General features: G+C 46.7%; 1 long non-coding RNA gene and 1 pseudogene across 2 annotated transcripts; one reads left to right on the forward strand and one right to left on the reverse strand.

Annotated features, from left to right (window-relative positions):
* The first annotated feature begins 12 nt into the window (after positions 1-12).
* Positions 13-1,919, forward strand: LOC308557367. Its single transcript, XR_013998820.1, has 3 exons — positions 13-112; positions 364-504; positions 1,089-1,919. It is a non-coding gene; the product is annotated as an uncharacterized lncRNA (long non-coding RNA).
* Positions 1,920-2,007: 88 nt separating this feature from the next.
* On the reverse strand, positions 2,008-3,051 carry LOC308550082 (glutamine synthetase pseudogene; annotated as a pseudogene). The gene has a single exon. The product of its transcript is annotated as a glutamine synthetase pseudogene (transcript).
* Positions 3,052-8,901: the final 5,850 nt, after the last annotated feature.

Below are 8,901 nucleotides of genomic sequence, written 5' to 3' on the forward strand. Positions count from 1 at the left end.
CCCCGCGCCTGCGCTCGGGGCGCCCGGTCCAGTACCGGGGGAGGAAGGAGCCAAACGGTTTGTGGGCCGTCCACGGTTTCACCCGTCAGACGTCCTCTCGTCCTAGTCGGAGGTTTGATAGAAACCTATAGTTGCTACCTAACAATATAATGCCTCGGTTTCCTCATCCGTAAAGTAAGGATAAGAGTAGTGTCCACTTCACTGGCTGTGAAGAGTAAATGAATTTATATTAAATACCTAGAACAGGGCCTGGCACATAGGAAGTACCGGATAAGCGTTAGCTGTTATTATTTTCATTATCATTATCGTCATTTGTATGAATCGCCGTGGCAGCCCTCTGAACTCTCCCTCTTCTCTGACCAGGCTGAGTGGCCTCTAACAAGAGGAACTGGAACCCGGTCTTCGTTTTACCTCTGGATTCAGTCAAGAGACCTGTGTGCCAGGCCCCCCTTTGCCTGCAGCCAACCGGACCCCTCGGCCCCCTGCAGCGCCAGGAGCTCAGTGGTGCGATGGGTTTTTACTGAGAACCCGTGAGCCTGCGCCAGGCGCTGTTGTAGGAGTTGGGGATCCAGCAAATACAAGACAAGCTAAGCTCCTAGTTGCCTGGAACTTGGATGAAAGGAGTAGTGAAGAAATAAACAGTAAAACACGCATAGCTTCCGATAATGATGAGTGCTGTGAAGACAAGCAAACAGGGCGATGCCGATGAGAGTAACAAGGGAACTACTTTAAGTTGGGTCCGGGAAATCTTTCTGAGAACTTTGAGCTGAATGGGGACAGAATGTTTTAGACAACTGGGAATGCAGGAGTGAAGGAGTATGGAGAGCTTGGAGAGGTAGTCATGTGGGGCCTATGCCCATGGTAGTTTGGGATTTTGTTCCAGATACAAAGAGAAGCTTCTTGTTAAGCTTTAAACAGGATAGTGACCATCTAATTTACATTTTTAAAAGACCTCCCTCGCTGTGGTGTGGGAAATGCCCTGTAGAGAGAGACAAGGCAGGAAACAGGGAGACCCTGTAGAGGATTGTATTAGCTTCCTTCACCACAAACTTAGTGGCTTAAAACAACATGAATTTATTCTTTTACAGATCTGGAGGTCAGACATCTAAAATCGATGTGTCTGCAGGGCTGCTGCGTTCCATCTGGAAGCTTCGGGGGGAAATCTGTTTCCTTGCCCTTCTAGAAGTCACCTGTATTCCTTGACTCGTGGCCCCTTCCTCACATCATTACAACCTCTTGGTTCCGTTATCACATCTCCTACTACTGACTGATCCTCCTGCCTCCCTCTTATAATGACCTTATGGTTCCACTGGGCCCACCTGGATAATCCAGAATAACCTCCCTATCTCAAGATCCTTAACCACATCTGCAAAGTCCTTTAAACATGTTAAGATAGCATATTCACAAATTCTGGGTATTGGGACATAGACTAATACCCAGTCTATGGGGGGTGGGCAAGGTAACCACAGAAGTTATTGCAAAAGTCCAGGTGGTCGTACACTTGCAGTCAGATTAGGGTATACAGCAGGTCCTCAAATAATGTCATTTTGTTCAAACATTGTTTCATTATAATGTTGATGACATGCCCTAGGAACTTAACTCATCTTTATGTAAATTAGCCTATGGTAAAATTGTTTTCATTATAGGTCATTTTGCTTAAAGTTGCAGAACCTATAGACAGTGTTAAGTGAAGACACTGTACTTTGAAGGTAGAGTCAACAGGACTCACATTGAATTGGATGTGAGCGTTAAGAGGAAAAGAGAAATCACAGATGTATCATAGGGTTTTTTTTATTTGAGCAACTGGGTGGATGATGGTGCCATTTGCTAAGATAGGAAAGACTTAGGGAGTAAAAATGTTTGTTTTGCTTTGTTTTGTTTTGTTTTTCACAAGAAATAAAAAAAGACCTTGATATTCCACCCTTTGAGTTACAGCTATTATGACAATTGAAAGGGGGACGAGGGGGGAGTGGCTGAAGAATTAGAAGGAGTTCAATGGCTGCAAGTTTAGTCCACTTGGTTTTTGTACTGGAAAGGCTCGTTGCCAGTTTCGTTGAGAAGATACATTCATATGAGGGCTTCTGTCACCCTGTAGAGACCACCGTTGGTAGAGGGGCACCTGCCTTCAAAGTAACCCTTCTTTTCCTGGCCAACAGCCTGGGGGCGTTAGTGCTACGGGTGGCCAAGCTAGCAGAAAAGCCATTGATGTTGGAGGTTTCCTTGAACCTAGTTAGGCACTGGGCATTGTCACTGCCCTCCTTGGGATTGTAGGCTCAGATTGGTACTGGTACCACTTGCTCACCTCTGGATGGACTCCTCAATGTACTTCAGACCAGCCTCTTCTCCCATGGCCTTGGTGCTGAAGTTGGTGTGGCAGCCCACACTATTCTAGTTCCCAAAATGGGCTTGGGGTCAAAGGTTGCTGTCACTCCAGTCTTCACATCCTCGGTGCTAAATGAAACAGGCCACCTGGAACTGGGTGGGCATGACCTTGGCATTTGTCCTAGGGATTTTGATGCCAACATATGAGCAGGCCTGCCTCCACAATATAGCTGCCGTAGGCTCTGTCTGCTCCCACACCACAATAGTATAGACCTCGGGGCCCAGGGAAGCCACTGGAAAGCCAACCAAAAGGGTGTTCATCTGTGCCCATAAGAGTATATCCCTGCTTCATTGCAAACCAGGAGTGTTTTTTGCTCACCAAGTCCATTGTCTGTTTACAGGTGTGCCTAAAATTGGTCTCTGCAGGCTTTCGGCTGTATTTGATGACTTCACAGAACACCAGCTTGTTGGTGTCCTTGCAGAAAGCTTCCCAAAACATGGCAGCAGGGACAAGATACATGTCACTGTTGGAGCCTTCAGACTAAAATACTAAGGCCATCAAAATTCCACTTGGGCAACTGTTCTGTACACTTGGGCTCACTGTCCAGGGTCCAGATCTCGCATTGAAGTCCTCCTCCTGTACATAGCTTGGACTCTGTCATCCTGAGGCATGGACATGTACACCTCCTTGATGCCTTTGTTCAAATGGGAACTCACCGGGGTGGCCATAGTGGAAGAAGTTCTGGGGAACAGGCAGGTGGCAGGGAAGGCAGGCCGGGAGAGCAAGGTGTGGAGAGGAGGGAGGAGGCTGGGGCGCTACTCAGACTCGGCTCTGCCAGGAAGTAAAAAGTTTTGTAAAAAAGCAAAAAGTTTTTGTTTTGGCCAAGTAATATATGAGATGCCTGTTACACGTCTAAGTGGAACTATTAAGCAGCTGAATATACAATTTTGGAGCTCAGTGGTGAGATAAACATCATAAATAAAAATTGGAGAGTCATCTTCATATGCCACGGGACTAGCACAGACTGGAACAGCCTGGTGAAAACTCCTCTGATGAAGCTGCCCGCACAGAACCACTCTTCGATGACACCACTATGAATAACCTCTAAAGCGCCCTGGGCCTTGGATTCTCTAGTTCAGAAGTCAGAACTCTCTAGTTCAGGACTCCCAGATTGGGAGTCCCAGATTGGCCAACCCTAGGTCATATGCTTGAGTCTAAGTCCTAAGCTCGGGTGAGAAAGTGACCCCTCTGACTTCTGACCCTCTGACCCTTTTATTTTCTTTGCCTTTCACCAAGAACCACACAATGGGGGATTACAAATAGGTTCAGATCCTGGAGAACCAAAAGCCAGCATAGATCTGCTACAAAAGATCATCAGCCTAGGATGAAACGTGGGCAGAGGGTGCTGAACATTTGAAATAAAGCATGAAATTATCCGAAAGTAAACATTTTCGAGATGTGTTATCAGATTGTCAGAGAACATTATGAATTTAAGTGGAACCAGTTGTAATGCTTAGGTGATCTGAGGGTTGGCCTAAATGATGATTTTGCTCTGAGCTTCTATGATTATTGAGTGATATTCTTTGGAACCATGGGGTTGGTGCTGGGGGCACCAGAGTAAAGGAAATGGTCCTACCCTATAAGAGAACAGAGCCTGGAGGCCATGATTCATCTGGAGCTTCATCAGGATTACTCTCAATTGGACACATCTCAGTGCTTCCCATGGTCTCAGTCACACCTCAATTCCATTCCAGAATTAACAGTTATGCTGGCCCCTGGGTGATATCTCAAGGCCGTCTATGACAGAATAAACCACTCTAGTAATAGCAGTATCCAAGTCTGCCAGTTTTAGCATCATCCCTGGCCCAGTACAATTCAACTACTGACAGAGTATTCTTTGGGCTCTAATTTTCTGTGGGAAGTGATTAAGAGCAGCTGTTCTGGCCCTGGCTGGTGTGGCTCAGTGGTTAGAGCATTGGCCCACTCACCAAAGCATCTTGGGTTTGATTCCCAGTCAAGGGCACATGCCTGGGTTGCAGGCTCGATCCCCGGTCCCAGTTGGGTGCATGCAGGAGGCAACCAGTTGATGTGTGTGTGTGTGTGTGTGTGTCTCTTCTTCTCTCTCTCTCTTCCTTTCTCTATCTCTCTCTCCCCTTCCCTCCTTTCCACTCTCTAAAATCAACTAAAAAAAAATTCTCTGGTGAGGATTAACAACAACAAAAAGAGCACTTGTTCTAAAGTCGAATGATCTGGGTTCAGATCCCACCTCTACTACTTATCAGTTATATGACCTCAAGTAACCTCAGAAGGTTTAAATCTCTTTATCAGCAAAATGACAATAATACTTCATAAATGTTATAAAGATTTTATAGAACACTATAATTGAGACTCTTAGGCTTGCTCTGTCTAACATGGCAAGTATGAATACTTAAGTTTATATAATTAAAAGAAAAGAAAAAAATTCAATTCTTTAGTCCCAATAGCCACAATTCAAAGATTCAATAATCACATATCTGGATAGTGCAGAGATAGAGTATGCCCGTCATCACAGAGTCTACTGGACAGTGCTACTGTGGATGGCATAGCATTGGGGCTGGCACATATGAATTCCCAATGAACAGTAATAAATAGAGTTATTATTTATAGACCAGCCACTTTCCATCATTTGGATACCACCTTTTTTATTTTGGCTACTGTATTTTAGTTAACATTTTTCTACAGGTTCACTCATTTTACACTAACCTTTATTTAATATCACCATCATAAATGAAAAAACAGTATCATTTGCTATAAATAAAAGGAATCATAAAAATGAGTACTATGGAACAAAATAATGTGGTTAAATTTATAATTTTAGATTTAAAAACTTAAAAAAATGAATAAAGCAATAATGAAGCAAAACAATTTCTAAAAATAGAGATCCAAAAATAAATTCCCCAATGAGGAAAAAAATGGATTGTTAATGACCAGTCAGGGATAAAGGCAGCTCAGTGAACAATGAAACTGAGAGTCTATCAGTAAGACATGGTTAAATTTTAATGTCAAGCACACAAAACCCCACGTTGCAACTAGGTTGGGGCTTTGGGCCCTTGGAGCGGAGTATGTGAGGCAGGAAGCTGCGTCACAGTCTCCAAGTCGCAGGAGCTAAGTGCCTTCTGGCCCCTTCTCCCTCACTCACCCTAAGAGAACTGGGAAATGAAAATGTGTCCCAAATCCCCTCCCACTTCCTGGGGCCTTCGGCGAGCACCGAGGAAGGCCTAGGAAGCACGGGGAGCAACACCCAGCAACCGGGAGCCCCTCAGCACAGAGCACCTGCATCTGCTTGGCCAGCCTTAGCTGCCCCCCCAAGTGCGGGGCTGCTGCAGGAAGGCCCGGGAGAGAACGCCCGCACTCCCCAGGGGCCTGGGGCCTAAGAGCCTGGAGAAGGGTCCTGCTTGTACCACCTAAGATCATCTCTTCAGAACGCTGTGGTCACAGGCGTCCTTTCCTCAGAGTACAATTGAATTTATTAGGTTTTAATTAGGGCTAGGGTTTGAATTAGGTTCAAAGGTCTTATTTAGGTGGGAGTTGATTAATTTACAGCTGTGGTTACTCTAATGCACTTAAGCTTTGCAGTGTCTGGACTATAGAGTGATGGTTATAAACACAGATGCCGCCTGGCTCCCTGGGTTTGAATCCCAGCTCTACCTCTCCTTGTCTAAGTGACTGGAAGTGAATTACATCACCTCTATTAAAAGGTCACCCTTTTACAAAAGGTGAAATGACCCTCATACACATATTTAAGATCTATTTATTTTATTATTAATGAGGGAACCTGGGAGATGTTACAGCTCATTCAAGGTGAATCGAAAGAACAGACCATTTATAGATCAGGAGTATTGAAATGAATTTGTAAATGGAAGCAAAATTGAATTTCTCACTAGAGAGGAAGGTTGAACAGAATCATTTGCATATTCATAGACTGATCCTTAGCACTGCCATCAGTTCTCTACAATCTATAGGGTTGCAAACTAGCTCAAAGGAAATGAAAAGCTATAATCAGATGGCACAGAAGGGTGTGCTCTAAACAGTGCCTGGTTTTTCATTGGAACACCTGCTAATTTCTTTATTCCAAATTTACTTAGATCCTTCTGTCTTTCAATTCCCTCATGTGTAAAATGGGGACATAATTCAAGTGCCTACCTCACTGTGTCTTGGGGAGGGGTAAGTGAGCTAAAGTGTACATTATTACACCCCAGTCCCTTAGATTGGAGTTGGCTGTTCCCTTTCCTTTTCTTTATTTTTTTAATCCTCACCGGAGGATATTTTTCCACTGCTTTTCAGAGAGAGTGGAAGGGAGAGAGAAAGAGAGAGAGAAACATTGATGTGAGAGACACGTCGATTGACCGCCTCCCGCACACGCCCCGACTGGGGCCGTGGATGGAACCTGCAGCCGAGGTACGTGCCCTTGGCAGGAATCAAACCTGGGACCCTTCAGTCTGCAGGCCGACGCTCTAGCCACTGAGCCAAACTGGCCAGGGCAGCTGTTCCCTTTGGTATTTTTGAAGGTGGATTCGTTCTACAGAAGCAGGTCACGATGACAACAAGCATGGATTAGTGCCCACCTTGCCAGATACTGTGCTGGTTTCCAGTTTCACTCTGAGGGGCACCACGGGTTCTGAACTGCCTCACTGTAGCCCAGTGTGCTGACTTCAGGGTCAGCTCAGAATGAAGGAAGGAGGGAGAGTGTCATGGAAACACAGCAGGGAATGGCATTGGCAGGTCTGGGTTCAGGGTGTCAGGAGTGAGGTCCTAAGGCCTGGAGACCTCCTGACTCTGTGGGAAGGGGTTAGCTCTGGTGGTGGCATCCTAGAGGAGGCCAGAGGGGTGGCCAGAGGGAATTGAGGGTGTGTCCTAGATGTCTGGGTGCCCAGAGTGAGAGAATAACCTCCCTGTAGCCATGGCAACACACTCCTTAAACTGAATCCACCCAGACACTCCAAGATACCAATTCCTTTATTCTTTCTATCAGTCACTTGATTAACAAGTGTTCACCATGTGTCTTCTTGGGAGATACAGGGCTCCAGGGACTTCTGCCACCCCCCACCCCTAGGGATGAACTTCTGGGTTTAGGTCCCAGCTCTAGTGCCCTGGAGAGACAGCATGAGAGCACTGGACAGGGAGTCAGGGAGCCTGGGTTTGCTGCTGGTCCCTGACTTTGTGAGGGACCTTGAGCTAGGTACTTACCTGAACTTTCCTCTGCACAGTACCTGCCCCAAAGGATTGTTTTCAGGTTTCAGTGAGACAATGTATGTAAAGAGCTCATAGTAGGCACAAAATAGATGCATTTCTTTTATGTTTCGCCATTATATTAAGGACTTAGAGTAGATTGCTAAAGTTACTTCCACTTCCAAACTTCTAAGAGCTATCGCTTCTCTGTCCTGGCCCCTTCAGGGGGCCCTAGGGAAGTTTCTGCAGCCCACGAGTGTCAGTGGTTAGCACTGGCCTTCCCTTTGTTCACAGAGAAATAGGGGAAGTAGGCCATCATGCCCTCCCTCAGGCGGGCATCGGAGAGGCGGGAGCACCCGGGAGCCCTGCCTGCAGCGCTCCGCGGGGCCAGCAGGGGACGCCCTGACCTCGCCGGACAAGCGCAGCTGCGGGCAGCCCCAGGCTCCCAGAGCGTTTGTCCCATTACCTTGGACCATACTCATACCCAAGGTTGTGGTCATTATTTCTCAAAGTCATTTCTGCTGCAGCTAGAAGTTTCTGCCTAAGGGATATTATCACTCATTCAATCATTGAACGAGCACTAAATGAGCACCCACTCGTGCCAGCCGCGGAGCTCTAGGCTCTGGAGTCACGAGAAGATGATGGAGACCTGCGTTGAGACTGAATTTTTTCTCAGATAATAATAGCTCGCTTATATTTGTTGAGAATTTACTAAGTGCCAGGCCCACTACTAGTGCTTTAAATATCTTCTTTCTTGAGCTCTCATAATAGTCCTGTGAGGTAAGCGGTGTTTACATCCATTTTCCTGCCAGAGACACTGAGGCACCAGAAGTGAACCCACAACGCGCCTCTGGTCGCAAAATTAGTAAGGGGTGGAGTAGAGATTTGAACCCCAGGCCCACTGACTTCAGAGCCAACAACCATGCTGCGCTGTCTCTGTGCCTTGGGAAACAACAGCAAATGAGCACAACCTGAGGGACCCCAGGCTGGCCACAGGGCCTTTCAGCTGTGGGAGGCGGTGGGAAGTCAGAAAAGAGGCCAGGCCTAGGCAGAGTAGAAAAACCTGGGAGTCCACTCTCCACCTCTCATCTTCCTCTCCCTCCTCCTTGATATGGATCCGCATCCCAAGCCCCTGTCCACCACCATCCCAACCACACCCCCACACCCCCACCACCACACAGGCCAAATCCTGCCTCCTGGGTCCTCAGTCCTGGGTTCTAGGCCCCACACCTTCCGGCTGTGTCTCTGAAAGAATGTCACTTCTTCAGTACCGATGAGCCTCCATTTCCTCAACTGTCAAGTAGGAGTGTCTTCCTCACACTGCTGTGGGTTGTTATAGTGAGAAAGCATGGTGAAAGGCCAGGTTTCAT

This window comes from Miniopterus schreibersii, assembly GCF_964146895.1.
Source record: "Miniopterus schreibersii genome assembly, chromosome: 1".
NCBI classification, from domain to species: domain Eukaryota; kingdom Metazoa; phylum Chordata; class Mammalia; order Chiroptera; family Miniopteridae; genus Miniopterus; species Miniopterus schreibersii.